Source organism: Papio anubis, chromosome 2 (assembly GCF_008728515.1).
Source record: "Papio anubis isolate 15944 chromosome 2, Panubis1.0, whole genome shotgun sequence".
NCBI lineage: Eukaryota > Metazoa > Chordata > Mammalia > Primates > Cercopithecidae > Papio > Papio anubis.
This window is the reverse complement of record NC_044977.1, coordinates 175,496,106-175,514,384: the sequence shown is the minus strand read 5'-3', so window position 1 is coordinate 175,514,384 and position 18,279 is coordinate 175,496,106. Positions and strand designations below refer to the sequence as shown.

The window sequence follows — 18,279 nt, the reverse complement described above, 5'->3', positions numbered from 1 at the left end:
TATGAAATTCTTTCTATTCATCATTCTCCCAGGAAATTTTACTGTTATGTTTAAAGTTCCTAAAATCTTTTTAAATTTAGAACCATTTGACACAAGCTGAATAAAGAAAAACTATGCAAATAGAAGTACACATTAGAGATGAGAATAAATTATCACATAACATACTGGATTTTATTGTATCTAAGAAGACATTTAGCCATATCAAAGGGCAGTAATTACAAAAAAAAAAAACAACTAAGTCCTTGTGATATAAAATTAATTATAGCAATGATATAATAGTTTTGAGATTTATAGTATATAACTTGTATGCCCATACATGTATTTATTTTTTACAAATAAGCCTGATTCTATTACCAGGTAGGTTCTCTTCAAGGCTACATGATTTTCCCAACTGGATTACAGGCTGTGGTTACAGATGTGTATTACACAATGGAATTCACCTACCAACAAAATGAAATATATTCTGCTCAAGAGGTGACCTCTTGTTCGCTTGTCTTAACTTTAACCATGGGGAAGCCAAAGTAAAATTTAGTATATTTATGTAGTATGTGCTTTTCATATGCCACAGGAACATAATTGCTTCTACTTTCCTTAACATTAAATGAATGAAAAACTACATTTCATGCCCATAAATATTAAATTATCTTAACTGTCTTCAGCTTACTCCTTACCTGAGTACTGACATAAGTTGATTATTTTTGCCAATATAGAGGGAACATATTCCATAAACTCAGAGTTGGAAAATGTAGAAAAACAGAAACATGTAAATTAGTTATAACTCCTTCACACAAAGACATGCTATGTTGTTTTCTTTTCTCTATATTTTTTGTTTGTTTGTGTGTTTCACACAGTGGTAATCATATCATATGAATTATTTTGTATCTGGCGTTAACACTTTCTGTACCTGTCCACATGACTTTTAAGTTTGATCAGTGCCAAAAGCAATGTATTTAATATAAATATCTATTAGTACTCTTAGAAAATTTTTATCAGGGCAAGTTACATACACAAACAAGCAGGCAGCGAGTAAGCAGTAAGTAATGAGACTCACTGGGTGGTTTATAATTTACACACTTATGAGGGAATCATTAGTTATTATTAGTTATTAAATTTATTAGTGTGTTTATTGATTGATTGATTGTAATAAGTTACTAAATACCAAAAAATATCAGGAATATATGTGACAATTCATTTAATTCATTTCTACAGTCATATTTGTTTCAAGTAGGTCATCATTCCAGGGTATATAAGCATACCAATAAACTTCAAACTAATACAAGTATCAGCAGCTGATTTCTACTAATGTACATGTCTACTAGTTATTTTATAATTAGTATTGCCATAAGTATCTTTTGAGCTAGCATATATTGCTTCCTTCTATAAATTACATGTTTCTCGAAAAAAAATGAGAAAGCATGGAAATCTGTGGTGTATGTATGAATGTGTACTTACAGAAAGACTTATTCCTACAACCACTACAGTAGAGTCAATGAACAACTAGATTTAATCTTGTTGGAGAATAACTGATACAGCTATTTAAAGTTGTTGATACAATGAAATAATTCATTTACTACATGTAAGAAGTGACATGTCTTCTGAAGACTCAAAAGAATCTTTGAAACTATAGAGTTTCAACTGCATGTTAGGTAGTTTCTGGGTATTTTAAAGTATTTACTGCCAAATTGCAATTTTAAAACAAATAGATGTTCAAAAAAACTTAAAACATGTATTTTCTGCATCATGGTAGGCAAAAGGCAAAAGTTGGGGGTTAGTCATGGGTATTTTTAAATTTTAGTTTATTTATATACAAATACTACCTTGTTTATCTGTGTTATAATTTATTATATTTCAGTATATTTAATTATTGAAGTTTAAATTAAATATAATCAGTTTATATTATGCTTTTATATTCTTTGGTCATTGAATTACATAATTGTATAATTTTACATAATATAGGGTTATATATTATATAATTTTATAAAATATAGGGTTATATATTATATAATTTCATGTAAATTATATAAATGTGTAAGTACATATTTCTATATACATGAGTATTAAATATGTGAGACTTTTTATAAATATATGAAAGATATAAAACACGACAGAATTTAAGAAATACATGGCTTAGTTGTGAACTGTCTTCCTTGCCTCTGTCCAACCTCATTTCTTCCACTTTCCCCCGTAGACACTTTATCTACTTCCCTGTGTTCTGTAACAAAATATCCCTTGTCTTTCTTATTGTTGTCTTATATGCATATATATACATATAGCTTAGTTTTCCCATGTTAGTTGTCCATTTAAATGAACCATAGCTTACATATTTTACTACAACTTTTTTTTTACTTAACATTTTTAATCATGAATTCAACCATGATGGTGTAAAAGACTGTAATTCTGTTATTTTCACTGGTTTATAGAGTTCCACTAAACAAGTGATTCACAATTTATTTATCCTATCTCCCATCTGTTTTCACTTAGGTTTATCCAAACACCTTCCTTTTATTTTTGTCCTTATAAACATTGCTGTTATCAACATTCTCGTATCTATCTACTGGTAAAAATGTGCAGAAGTTTTATTAGGGTGTCTGCTCAGGAGTGGGATCGCTGAAGCATGCAGAACACGTTTCCCACAGTAGTTGTCTTACCAGCAGAATAATAGTTTCTCCACAGCCTTACCAATGTTTAACGATGCAGAATTCTTTAATATTTCCCATGCTATGAGTTAAAATGCTATCATTATTTGTAAGATTTCTAGGCTTTACAGAATAATTAATAATGCATTAATGAAACTTGATGGACAAATCTAAAGTAGGCATTTCAAGATAGGCCTCCCTGCTATTTACGAGAATGCTGAACTTTATTGAGTCATAAACTAGTTCCAATATATGGTCTGATTTTTAGAAGCAACAAATGTTTGTAATATTATGTCCCACCATTTTGCTATAATTCACCATGCTTTTGGAGGAACATCTTGAGAGACACAGAGAAAGAGAGAGAGAGAGAGAGAGAGAGAGAGAGAGAGAGAGAGTGTTTGGTTATAATACAGACAAAAATAGCAACCAAAAAATGACTTTATCTAGAGAGCATCCTTGTTTCCAAACACTTTTTCTTTAGATGGTTCTGTCTCCATAAGATTTTTTGTTAATTTGAGGTAGCTTATTTACATTAGGTCTGGAGAAGATTTTTCTAGCTTAGAAAACCAATTTCATGAGACTGTCAAGCAAACATGAGTAAAAAAAAAAAAAAAAAAAAAAAAAAAAAAAAAAAAAAAAAAAAAAAACCAGAAAAAGGAAGCCAATTTTATATTAAATCAACTAGTTAGAAGAGTATGAAATAATCCAAGCAATAAATATTTAACAGTAACAATAAAACCATGTTTTTGGTGTTAATACAGCAACAAAATTAGAAGATACAATAAGCATCCATCTTAAGTTATTTCTCAAATATTATATATTATAAGGCTTTCTATATTAGAAAGCCCTGAAGCCCAGTCCTACAAAGTTACTATATTTCACCACGTACTTAGGATAAGCTACTTAACTTATTCCAGATTAGGTTAATGCTGTATGATGTTTTTCTAAGTGTAATGGCTGCATTTAAAGCTGAGCCTTTCTGGAGGTACATATGGGTATTGTGTGCAGTTATCTAAACAGGCTTAAGTCCCATCAAACCACAAGCCTTCTGGGGAATCTGCCACCACAGAAGTCAGAGGACATAGAGATCTTCGGGTCCACCGTTTCTTTTTGATGAATGGAATATTTCAAGCACATCAGCAATTTTAGCATGTAGAGTGCGGTAGACTCTTAAGTTCACTTAAAAACCATATAATTTATAAAAGCAACCAAATTTATGGAATTTTTCATGGTCTTGAAGCCATTTTCATTGTCACATATATACATTTATATAGATGAGACCACAGTAATGGGGAGAAACCAAGTTGCCGAAAATGTCAATAGCATTCCTTGAAAGATTAAACGGTAGCTAACAGGCAAAGAGGTAAAACATTATTTAGTCCTCTACCAAGAAAATAGTTCTTAATAGATCCTCACTTATTCAAGTGAATAGTATCATATCTGTACATATTTTTGTAAAGTCAAATACTTCTACCTACAAAAGATACGTTTAATTCTCATGTTTTAAGACCTTGCTATTCAAAGTGTGGTCTGTGGAACAACAGCTTTGGCATCACCTCAAGCTTCTTAAAAATGCAGGTTATAAAGGATCATCCCAAACATACTGAATCATAACCTGTATTTTGATTTGATCACTAAGGATATTTTCTTATCACTGTCTGAAACACAGCTTCATGACACACAGATGTATATACACACATAAACACAAACTCATGAAATTCCATGCATTGTTGTTGAACTTAGGAACACAGAGAAATTAATTGTGTGTTAAGAGTCAAGATAACTTGTCAGGTTAGTAAAACCCTTCAATTACTAAAACTGAAGTAGCTAAATGGTACATTTGAACTTTACATGAGACTCTTTTCTTTCCCTTTTGCAAGATTTTGTACAGCTTTCAGCTGACAGGTTCACATTAATCTATAGCTAATATAGAAAGACATTTCACGGTATGCCAAAATTTAAGCAAAAGGCACTTTGGTCTCATTTAGGGAATTTGGTAAAATATTCAAGGGAAAGAAAAGCCAAGCTTAGAATATGTGAGAACTCTACACAAATTAAATTATACATTTTCACTTGGCCTAAAATTTCCCCATAGCCTTTGGCCAAACAATTTTAGAGTAATCTAGTAGAAACAGGATATGTGCTATCAAGACTAAATCAATGCCAGTCTTATGTGCATAAAGACTTAGGGACATAGAGCTAAATTTCACTGGCACCCTGTATTAGTATCAGAGAATACAATGGTAATAAAACAATTAAGCAGACATTCAAAATGCATAGAGAGTTAAAATCATAGTGCAATTATTACCTAAATCACAGATTAAGAAAAAAAAATAAGGCCAACTATGTCTGTATATAAACAGTGTTTAATTTGTTATTGTGTTGAGCTCTATGTGTGGGTGCCTTGTGTCTGACATGCCGTTCAGCCTCCTGCTTTCTTAAGTAGGTTTTACAGTTAAATTATGGCTAGAATTAACCAACATGCCAGTACACCATGATATTAATCTCCCAACTATTCAATCACTTAACAATAGCATCATTATTCTGGAGAACTCTGTTTCTTCAGTGTTTGTTCATGTTTTCAGATGTTTCATTAAGAGCAATTTTATTTCAAAAGAATTCAAAAGCTGCACGAATGCATGATCTAAAAAAAAAAAAAAAATCTTAAATATTTAATCTTCCAAAGCAGTTAAAAAAAAGGATAAACAATCACTAGGTCCGTGAATTCAAAATGATTTTTAAAATTAAAACATTTTGGAGAGTTCACTGTGAGGGCACTTAAGAGTATGAAACACAGGAGGCTGAATCCTGCTTTTCATAGCGAAATCATCAGCTTCCAGGTATGTGCTTTGTCAGTTGTCATAATTCAGCTGCTGTTGCAATAGTGTGTGTCTCCTGCTTGTTACATATCTATAGCCTTTAACTGGCATTGGTGTGCAGAAATGACTATAATCACTGTATCAGAAATGACCTTCTCTTCAGACTACTGATTTTTATAGTTCATTAAAAGCATTTCTCAAGAGGCATTCATATTGAATTTTGACTTCCAGAATGACCACAAAGAAACAGCTACAGGCAGTGAGTGAGGTCCTGCGGTGGAGTCATGCTGATCACCGAATCATATCCAAAAATCGTGAGCCCAGTATTTCCAGGACCTGCTGCTTATACAGCTGTTTGGATGGCCCAGGGCAAACCAGAACGACCAATCTTTCACTCCTAGTCCCTTCCACTACCATATGCTCAGACCCAATTTAGGATGGAATTTAAGAAAATAAAATAACAAAACACATCTGTAAGATCCCCTTCAAATGATTTCAGAATTTGCATGACTAAAAGAACACTTATAGAAACATAGCTTTAGAAAGTCAATACTATGAACTACTTGCTCTAGAAAAATAAACCATCTGAATAGCAATGATTTCTGTCTTTGAAAACACATTTTTTAGGACATTACATAAAGTATTGCAATTGAAAGGATTTTTCAGTATACAGATACCTGAGCCTACAAATACAAAGTGTGCATTCTGAAAGACCTCTCAGCTCAGGGGCTCATTAGATTTACAGAAAAAAAAAAAATAAATAAGTGTACATTCCCCTCTATTTTGGTCCCAAACCCCAAAGTCTTCTTTAGAAGATAAATGAAGACCATCCAATAGGACAGAGATAATAGAAGGAAGAACATATTACTCTGGAGGAACATATTAACTATTTATTATTAATTATTTAAGTGATACAGTGTTCCCATCTCTGAGTATACACTTGTAAGTTAGAAACACTCATTAAAATGTATTGCCTAACTACTAATGCTCAAGCATTACACCAAGAAGCTGGCACAGTTAAAAGCGATAAATCCATTTGCTAACATTTATGTCTTTTATTCACATGACTTCTTCTGTGGCTTTTTAGAACATAAGAAAAAAATTAAAAAGCATCAAGATTCACATTTTCCACTTTCTATCTTTAAAGGTGTTTGTGTTATCATCATCATTCATTGTGGATACTGTACATTCTTTTAGAGAAATGAGATTGCACTAGAAAAATTAATGTGTTTATTGTTATGTTTATTATTTACTCTTCATTTATGTATTTTAAACTACATATCTGGCACCTTCTCTGTTCCAATGATTGTCCTCGTAATACTGAGATTAATCAGATGTGAGTTCTGTCCCTAAAATGCTTATAGGCGAATTCAGGTTCATAGACATGAAAATAAATCAGTCTAATATTCTGTTATTGATACAGAGTGGCCATGATTGAAGTACATGAGATGAGACATCACCAGGGAATAAAGGCAGCCATAGACACATCTACGCTGGAAGCTAGGAATAAGGTGGGGGTGAACAGAGAAGGACAAGTCTCAAAGGCTTCCCAGAGAAAGTAGCGCTTGATCTCAAGTGTATTTTTTTTCTTCTGATGAATAACATTCAACCTGTGATGTTCACCAATAATCTGTATCCCCTAACAGTCATAGAGAGTTCAATCCATCTGCCAAATATTTCTTTGATACCTATAAGGTATACCAAATGCCATAGAATTTTTTTAAAAAAAGATTTCAAGACAAGGCTTTAGATTATTTCTAGTTTACTTGTGGGTAACTATGGTTTAACAATGCGTTTGAAAGCCCTAGTCAACTAATAGTCTGGTTCCCTTCAAACTCAAATTCGATATTTTAAAGGAAAGGCAGTAGGTACTGGGGAAAAAAGAAGGAGAGTAAGCCTCAGTCTATCCTCTGCTGTATTAAGCAAATGGCTCTTTTAACAATCTTGAATCAAACTAAACACCCTGCAGTTGGCTATTTAGCTACCTTAGAAGGTGGTTTACAAACCACCTATCATTTCTCAAGACCATGAAGAACCTCGCCTCCTACCTCCCATTCTTACTGATTGCAACCACAGACTTACGCATAGTTTTTCTAATCTTCTTACATTTCCTTATATTTTAGAAACCCCTAGAGCCCCAGGTAGTGATCAGGCTGCTTTTTCATTAAATTGTGGTCAGTTTGTACACAAGTTAGGGGTTGCAGGTACCCAAAGAAAAACAAGATCACTAAAGGTCTTGAAGGTCTCCAAGACCTTAATTACGCATTGTGTAGAAAATTTTTCACTGGTCCATGTTTCACTAAACAGTGTATTTGACAGCCTTAGGTGACTGTCAATTCTGAATTGTATCTTCATACGTACAATGGAAGGCAGGGCAGCATCCAGTTAGCCAGGAATAAAAAAGGCAACAGGATAACACTCTCTTTTCTTATTGTGTTTACCTAAGTGCCACAAGATAGTTTAATGTAGTATGTAGTGAAGGATTAGGTTAGGGAGTAAAGGAGGAAGAAATAGGGAGTGTCGACTGTAGTGGGTTTTTAAGTAATGAGGATGTCCGCTCCACTGATGTTACCTTGGAGGAATGCTAAGGGTTCCAGCTGCCAGGACCTAGAGTAGTGCTACAGAGTCCTCTGTCTTTAAGAGCATTTCTACTTCCATGTTTTTTTTTTTTTCCTCAACTAACCAGAAATACGTAATCCTAGTATTCTGATATCTTGACAAGTGGCCCTGTATTCTTTTTGTAACCAAAGAACTATGAGCAATCGCTGATAGAACTGGGATTGGCTGAAAAGGGAGCAATGGGGAGATTCTATGCGTGGGAAGGAACATACTTGTCTCTGAAGAATGATTCAAAAACCACACATGTAGCTCTGGATTTCAACATATTTGCCTCAACCTTTTCAAAAGCTGGATTCATACATAGCTAGACCAAATGTTTGAATGGTATTTCCCATTAGGGTAGGGCTGTGAAGTGAAAAATTGCTATTTTTTTCTTTGCTAATGTAAAGCTACATTGCTATAAGTACAAGTACTCACTGGCTGTTTATCTGAGCACCAACAATGCCCTCAAATTTACCTAAAAATAGGTTAAATGTTAACAAATATGTGATTGTGCTGAACAGAAGCCCTGGAGATGCATATTGCCTAAATATCACCTTGTCATGGAAGCCTGACTGTGAGGTCCCCCTCCTCTCCAGCTTAAATCAGATCTCTTTAAAATATACCGTGGACTTTTCTTCCACAGATTTTAGTAGTGCATGTGCATTTCTCTTCATCAGACTTAAAAATTCCTCACAATATCATTATATTTATAGTTTCCCTTTACGTTTTTAACACTTAACAAAACACTACTCATGTACATTTAATACAAACTTGTTGAATGACTGAAGACTATATCTAAAAAACTGTAGCTATCTGAAAGATAGGTTTAATTTATAATTGCCACTTCAGTTTTCTTAAGTCATTGTGTCATTTGTCTCTTAAGTCAAAACCAATAATTAAAGAGCTCTAATTTACAAACTCTATCCCTCTGGGTATAGAGTTATCATTCTCAACAACTCAGCTGTGGTAGCAATCTATGAATATATATTTGGCATCATCGAAAATAGCTTTATTGTTATTGTTAAATGAAAAAAGAGAAACAGGGGTAAAGTCAGTATTATATCCATTCTAAGGTCTGAGTAACATTGGGAAACACAGAGAGAGTGGGTAGCATTATCCCAGAACTGATACTTAAGAAGCAGTCAAGAAAACTGAGAAGGATCAGCTCCAAGTCCACAGCCAGGCAACTGCCAACAATTTAGCCTAGACTGCTCAGAATGCTTAATAAATACACAGACAACAGAAGTAAATGAGAATATGATACGTCACTGAATTAGGAGGTGACATATGATAGTGTACAGTCAAGCAAGCAGCCACTGATTTATCAGTAAATATTTGGAATTGACAGCAAGATTAAATGAATACATAGCACAGATTGAAGACAGTCTCTCCTAAAAGGGGGCATGCAGCCTGAAGCTGACATTAACACCACTGAGAAATGGTCTGTAGAGAAATCAGATTTAACTTAACAAAAGAACCCATAATTCAGGAATCGAACATTGTTAATTAGCACAGAACTTTCCATGAGTATAATTCTTTTCATTTTATCATATATTTAAATCACTCAGTCTCATCATGTATTATCACCCCATTTTAAGGAGAAAGAAGTAGAGAGTCATAAAATTAAGTCTCTTACTCAAAATTTACAAGCTCATAAGAGGCAGGTATAAACTCACAAGTTTAGACTTCCTCGTGCTATACTGCAAAATATTAAAAGTTCACAAATAACTCACCAACTAAAAACCACTTCCTACTCTTGGACACATATTTCAAGAGCTCTGTTCTATACCGTGTTGCAATATTAAGATGTAGGCCATTTCAATTTGTGTATATCAAAGCTTCTTTCTGCCATTGTTAACAGTTTGTAAACAGTTTTTGGAATTGTGTGAAACTAAAATTGGCATTTTGTTTTCGTTGTCTGCACAACAGAAGAGTCCTGGAGAGAGGAACTATGGCATAGAGAGTCGTGAAGACTTGGAAAGGTAAGGCCAAGCAAGGTTCTGAATTTCAGGAATGGAAAAGAGAAAACAGTGAGGAAAGATGCATAGGCGTAATGCCAAGCATACATCTTTGAAAGGAAAGCCAACTTTAGAAGCTGGGGAAATCCCTCAAAACTGCAAGCATATTACACACTGAAAGTGCTGCCAAAAGCAGCCCTTGGATGATTCTAAGATAAAATGAGGCACACAAGAAGGGAAGAAGAGGAGAAAATTAAATGTTACAGTAAATCATTAACAAGAAAATGAGAAAATCAAGTTGGAAAATGACAAACAGTGGGTAAAATTTGTGAACTATTTTGCATTGAATTTTCTGTTAAGGAAAATCAACTTTGGACTGGAGCAGTTAGATGAAACCAATGGTGAGATCATAAAACAAAGCAAACCATTGAGTATACATTGTCCCCCAGATTAATTAAGGGCGGTTTAGGGAACATACATTAGAAAACTAAGATGGGTTAGACTCTCTCTGAGGTCAGCAAATCTAAATTAATAACTCTTGAGGATCAGACACTGTTCTCTGAGAGTCCTAGTGTTTGTATCTCTAACCCAACCTCGCTGTCTAGCACTGTTCCCACGTCTCCACTGTCTCCAAAGAGGGCTGCAAAGTACATTATTACAATTGCTACAAGTATTTAGTTTCACTTAAAAATACAAAAGAAATTAAGCATTACTAATAAATTTACTAAGCATTAATAAAAATTTGCTATATAGATTGACACCTTTCTCCTTACTCAGCTTAGCTCTTATGTAAGTTGGTCATGTTGTCACTTAGTGCAACAGTGCTCAGAGTGGGCTCTATAGATCATCAGCAGCAGAACTTGGGAGTTTATTAAAAATGCAATTCATAGACCTCACCCCAGATATATCAGTGGCATTTTATTTTATTTTACTTTATTTTATCTCTTGTGACCCACATTAAAAAATACATTTTACTTTGGGGGTCAGTATACACAGAAACACCACTCTGAACACATATCTGAAACAAACTAATATTTCTTGAAACAATACTTATGCTTACGATGTGGAAAACACACAAATATTTTGTATTTTATTTTACTCAATTCTAAATCTCATCCACTGGACTGAAATCACTACCCACCGATTGCAACTGGCACATTGAAAAACTCTGTACTATTGTGTATATTCAGAAAAGACTTTGGGATGGTGAACATATTTCTACCAATGGTGTATCAATTTTATTTAGAATGGAGAAAGGGCTCAGAATCACTAACAATTACCTTGTCGTATTTGCAAGGCTGTTATGCTGAAGAATTAACTTTGTTCTGTGTGGCAAGATGCATTTTGATTCATTACAAGAAAACAATTCATAAACAACAAGAGTTGATCAAGACCTACATGAAAGGAGATGGGGAGTGTGTCTTATTAGAAGTATTCAAGCCAAGCTAGTGGACTATTTGGCACTTGAGTGAACTCAAGCTGCAGCAAATAGTTTGAACTGGATGTTTCAATGCACACTCTAACTCTAGGATTCTATGATTCCCTCAGTTCTAAGGTTTTGCTTCATATTAGCAAATTTCGGCTCTAAATTCTCTATTGTACTTACCCAAAGGGCCTATATAACGGAAGTGCATCTAAGGCAAAATTGTTTTGGGTTCGAAATCACTCAATTTGCAGTTAGCACACTACTGTGATTATGTCCTTCCCTTTGTTTCCCCACTCACCTCTAGGGTCCTCATGGGCTGGGCCTTTGCTCTAATCACTTTTTATTCCAGCACCTATGACAGAGGCTTAAACAAGCTGATGATTAGTAAGTTTTCTAAATGAGTGAAAGACTGAATGAATGAGTATTTCTCATGATGATAAACACCTACAACTAAGATGCAGAAGACAGTTTAAGAAGAGTATAATTTGTCCTTAAGGAATCTTAAACAGGTGGATAATAAATAATGCCATCAGTTATATTTTAGATAATTGTTATATGCTTATGAAATTATTCAGATGATAAAGGGACAAAAAGAGAACAGAAATCAAGTTCTTAAATGCTAGTCAAACTCTACATGATGAGACTACTGATAAAGAGAATCCTTACCTCTAATAGTTTATCATGAAATTGTATGCTATTAAACTGTAAAACCATAGGGGAAGGAGTGAAATTTCAAACCAAGAAAACTTCTCAATTACTTCTTAATGATAATTAAGAAAATATAATGTATGTTTATCACTGAATCTTGGAAAGTGTCTTGCACATAATAGGGTGGTAATAATATACACTCATCTGCAGGAATAAATGACTTGCAAGTTCTGATAGATTCAACCCAGCAGCTTCTTCCGCAGACAGTCAGATTAACTTTCCCAAGGTAAGAGAGGAAGAATAAGATCTCCTGATTGCTGTTTCATTTGATTTTTCTATCCAGTCTCTCTCACATCATGATGTAATAGGAAAATGCATTAATTGTAGAGAAAAAAATATTAGATAAATTGAATAAAAGAAGATATAACACTAAATGTTTGTAAGAAGTAATGTAATATAATATGCTTAGCTGAAAGTGTGGTGGTAATATTCATCCTGCTTCCATCTGACCACTCAACAAAGGCATAAGTAACTTGCAAATTCAATGTATATGTTGAGAAAAACAATTTAAATGCTCTTCCATTAGTCCTATCAAGATTTATAATAGGTCTTTTTATGTACAGTTGGTCCTCTGTATCCCATCCCCGTATTGAATCAACCATAGATTGAAAATATTTGGAATAAACCCAAAACAATAAAAAATAACAATACAATAACTTGAACTTTTAAAAACCCAGAATAACAACTAATGAATAGCATTTACATTTTATTAGGTATTAAAGGTAATCTAGAGATGATTTAAAGCATACAGGAGGATGTGTTTAGGTTATATGCTAATACTGTGCAATTTTACATAAGGGATTGGAGTATCTTAAAATTTTGGTATCCAAGGGTTTTATCTTAGAACCAATTCCCTCTGGATACCCAGAGATGATTATAATTACTATCTAATTTAAAAAGTAAACCATGAGTCATTGTGAACCATCTGAGTATCAACATATAATATACAGATAAATACTTTATATCTCTGGCTATATATCTATGTTAACACTCTTTCCATCAAAAATCTTCACTAGCCCATTTGCCAGTCACTGTGTTATTTCAATTTATACTGGAAAGTACTCAGTAATAAATAAAACATACTCTTCACCTGCAGGAAACTTACAGTCTGGTTGGAAGGGAGTCAATAATTTAAATATATAATTATAATGAACTGTGAATTAATTCTATAGGGACTAAGCACAAGGTGCTATGTGAAAGATTCAGAGGGCTATGTGATCAAATTTCCAAGTCAGGAAGAGCTTCTTAGAGGAATTGGCATGTAGGTTAATATCTGAATAGGTAAGTAGAAGTTACCTAGATAGGAGAGTGGTGGGGAAGATAAAAACCTCTAAGCAAAGGAAACAGCAGGTATAAAAGCCTGTAGCCAAAAGACAACACGCCAATCATAGTTACTTGAGGTGAGGGCATAATGTCAAAAAAAAAAAAAAAAAAAAAAAAAAAAGCCAAAGTGAGAAATGGTAAGAGCTAAGGTTGGAGAAGGAAATGGGGAGGCTACCTGTTTTTAACTGTCTTTATAACATGCAAGAACTGTGAGAATCTTTCTGTTGTTGAGACAGAATCTCGCTCTGTCACCCAGGGTGGAGTGCAGGGGCAAGATGTCAGCTTACTGCAACCTTCTCCTCCTGGGTTCAAGTGATTCTCATGCCTCAGCTTCCTGAGTAGCAGGGTCTATAAGCATGCACTAGCATGCCCAGCTAATTTTTATACATTTAGTAGAGACAAGGTTTCACTATGTTGACCAGGCTAGTCTCAAACTCCTGACATGAAGCCATCCACCTGCCTCGGCCTCTCAAAGTGCTGGGATTACAGGTGTGAGCCTCTGCTCCAGGCCATGTGAGACTCTTTAAAGGGTTCTGGGCTTACCAATAAAATTATATGGTTGACAACATGAGAAGTTGGTTCTAACTGCAGTGTGAAGAACAGATTGATGGGCCTTTATTAGAGACAAGGAGAATAGTCAAGAGGCCATTGGAGTAAGAGATAGCAGAGACCTACGTGGAGGTAGTCATAGGAAGGATGAGGAGAAAGGCATGAACAAACTCTAGAGACGTCGAGGAGATAGATATGTTAGGACTTGGCAACTGGTTGACTATGGAGGTGGAGAAGAAGGGAGATGTCGAAGATGTCTGCCAGATGACTGATCTGAGTGAGTCAAACCTGACTGTGCCAACTCATGCCACAGGCTCACACACACTATTCTACCTGAGATGAAGTGTGACTCTGAGCATGCCTGTGCTGTCTTATGGGTGTGCTTTTTCCCTGTGGCTCACCATAACCCTCATAATACAACCTGTCCTACAAGAACCATTACAAAAGATCCTATCCATATCTTCTCATTCTGATTCAATCTTTATCATAGTACTTTATGTCCATCTTCCTTGTGTAAAAGTTAGTTACATCCTTTATAAATTCCTATGCTATGCCTTTCTTCGCCTGTGTATTGTCAGGACTTATGCCCTACCATGTATTTCTTATATCACCCTCACATGCAAACACTTGATTTTTAAATTGAACACACTAACTTAAAGATAAGAGTTTAATTTTTTTTAGTTCCCACAAATACTAATGTAGGCAAATATTTTTGAATAATATCTTAGACATACAATATCCATTTTTTCCTATTATGTAAAATACTCTTACTGTGAAAATGGTCATTACTTTCCTAGGCATCTTAATGAATCCTGATATTGTTCATAGTCCCACATAGTATGAATAAAAAGATGCACATAATATATCTAGTGGCACACAGCGGATTGGATAAATTGCAGAAGATCATTCTCCAGAGTGAATTATCATCACTAAGATGCATATCCATCTTCTGTTCTGAGCCAACCTCATTGTTGCTGCTGTGAATCCATTGTGCAGATATTTGTGCTCATGATGTGCCTTTATGCATTCTATACTTTCTTTTTAGCATAATATTATATTAACTTCTATATTAGAGCAAATTATAGGGGGAGTAGAGAATACATGTTTTAAAATTTTCTCACTCTGCTGAATTAAACAGTCAAGATAAATAAAGGGTACTTTGGATATCACATAAGTAAACTCTACTTCAAATAAAATTTTTAAATTACTATTTATAAAATACTCCACAGAAACTAAGTCTATTTCCACGACACATTTAATTTGGATTAAATAAAATGGTGACTATCGTATTAAATATTAGTGATACATAATAGAGTTGATCCTCATTATTCACTGATTCTGTATCTGCAAATTTGCCTACTCGCTAACATTTATTTGTAATCCCCAAATCAGTACTCACAGCAGTTTTGAGGTCATTTGAAGACATGTGCAGTGTGGTGAAAAATTTGACAGCCTGATGTGCACATTCTTATCTGAGGTAGAACAAGGTGATGATCTGCCTTCTTGTTTCAGCTCTCTTATCGTAAACAACAATCCTTTTTGGGATCTATTTACTGCCACATTTTTCACATTTTTGGGATTTTTTTTTTTTTTTTTTTTTTTTTTTTTTTTTTTTTGGTGATTTTGCTGCCGAAAACGGTCCCCAAGTGTAGTGGTAAAGTGCTCCCTAGTGTGTTCCTAAGTGCCAGGAAGCTAGGATGTGCCTTCCTGAGACAGTATGTGTATTAGATAAGTTTTGTTTTGTTCAGGTATGAGTTATAGTGCTCTTGGCCTTGAGTTTGTAAATTATACGCTTAATTTTGATTTGATTGACAAATGTCAATGAATTAAAAACATATATTAAGTAGGTGTCTTTAAACAGAAACATGCACATTACAGTTACTACACATTAACTGGTTGATGAGAAAGTTGTGATCAGAGGCTTGCAGGAATCTTACCCTATACTTTCCACAGGAGCTCTGGTTCAGTATTTGCTAACTCAGTGTTTGCGGCAACTTCATAGAAAAAAATTCTGTGAATAACACAGATTGACTCTATCTCTGTATTTCAAAATTTAAATGTGCTTGCTGTAAATAGTGTTAACTTTTATTTACTATACAATTTAATTTCCCTAAAATCATAATGTATACAATAAAGGATAAGATAATTCCTGCTTTCAGAATCCTCAGGGATGAAATGAAATGTAGAAAAGAACTAGAACACAGGGTGAAAGGTGTGATGATAGAGATAAAGGCAAAGTGACACGGGAACATAGATGTATGTTGTGCCAAACGATCCTGCAAAAATGGGGGGAAAATGTAGAGTGAATTATGAAATGCATTTGAGTTTCTTAGGTATGAGTGAGTGTTCAACAGATAGATAGGGAGGGAGATGGGGTAAATACGGGCTCAAACACAAATTATTCGACTATGACTTCATGAACAAAAATGCCAAATACCAATGTGTTATTTTGACATTGAAATGCATAGCTACATTTTAAAAAACACTCAGATCTAACATTATAAAATTATTTGGAAATGAAATATTCATTAAACCACTAATAGAATTTTTCCTGAAACTATATATGTGAGTCTGCTTTGTCTGTGACCCAGACGGCCCTGAGGGTTGTTTTACATGTTGGGCTACAACATTAAGGTTTCTTGGATAAATGGCCAAATAAGTAAGAGTTATCAGTGTATCGAATCAAAGAAAACGTAAGAGAAAATTTTTACATTGCAGAATACCATTGAAACTATACTCTCATTCTACTTACTCCGTCTATGTAAAGTGCTAGATATTCTAGTCGTAAACTTAGTTCCAGAAAGTGATCAAATATGAGGAATAAAAGACACGTTTCATAGAAAGCGTCCTGTTGGTGCTTGTCCTGGGTGGTGAGGCGGGAATCCCAGCAATTAGAGACAATAGAGTTCTTGTTCTTCCATGCCAATATTTTTAATAGATCCACCATTGTAGTATACTTCAACTTTCCCTGGGAGAAATTACCAGATCCTTTCAAAGATGTTGAGAATTACCCAGGAATCAACATAGAGGGTAGTGCTGAAAACAGTATTATGGTGTCTGTTAGTGAACAGTGGGAAACTAATCTTGCCAGAGTCCCTTCTCCTCACTCCCACCCCAACAAAAGAAGAGGGATGAGTGCTTTCCAAATATGCTGTGCCCAACTCCTGCTAACTCAGTTTAAATTCATCAGCAGCTGCAGCAAACTTACAGATGGTGCCAGACCCCAGGAGGGGAATACCTACAGGGAGCTGGGGCCTCCTGGAAAGCTGTGCTTTCTCCCTTCCAAAAGCTTAACATCAAACTATTCTCAAGGTCCAGAAGTTCTGGCAGAAAAAGGGAGTTGAAATGCCTAGGGAAGAATTTTTTTTTCCACTTTTGAAATACAGAGAAAATTTAGTTAAGACTGTGATCATCTATTGCTACTATCATTACACTCAGTGGTTGTGGCTCTATCTTGTGGACCAGTTTCTCTTCCCTCACCTCCTCCAGTTCATTTCCTCTTGACAAGTTTGCTCACCAGGTCCCTCAGTCTTAGCACTTTTCACAAAGAACAGTGCAAAATAGATGCCAGCAGGGCCAAAGGCAGATGCCAGCAGGCTGTCACTTCTTCACCCCTGGCTAGCCTGGAATGCCAGCAGCTCATATTGATTCTGCCCTCTTCCAGCCAGCCTCTACTGCAAGCATGCTCTGGCCAGTGCCCCCACAATGTCAGCCGCAGCTGCCAAGAATTCTCTTAACTTTAGGTGGTCTATAAGCATTCTAATTTCAGCCAGGCACCACAGTTCAGGGCCCATACAGGATAACCTGCTGGAGACAACCCTTGCCAGGCCAAAGCCCACCATGAGGCTGGAAGAGAACAAACCCAGAGAAAGCCTCAAGGGTTTGGTTACTAACTGGGTTGGGGGATCTGGCAACAGAGACATGGCCTCATGCACACTGCTCAGATTCGCTGCAATAACGAGCTGCTTGTCTGGCTGCTTGTTGCCAAATAGCAATCTTGGCATCCAGCCATTAGGCTGGCACCAGGTCTGAAATGCTGCAGTTCAACAATTTTCACCAGGCTGTGCCAAACCAGAGACACAGAACACTTCCTTGTCTAAAATCCAATCCAGTGGTATCTACTTCCTGTGGAAGCCATAAGTCCCAGTTTTCTTTACCTAAGTGGAGTAAAAGCATTCCAGAGAAAATGGCTGAAAAGCAAATGCTACATACTAAGACATATATTCCAAATGAGTTCAAAGACAAACATTTGAGATTAG

General features: G+C 35.1%; 1 protein-coding gene across 9 annotated transcripts in view; it reads right to left on the bottom strand.

Moving 5' to 3' along the window:
- The window catches only part of RBMS3 (RNA binding motif single stranded interacting protein 3), a 1,467,317-nt gene that overhangs the window by 557,817 nt on the left and 891,221 nt on the right, over positions 1-18,279 (bottom strand). The gene's annotated exons all lie outside the window — the stretch shown is intronic.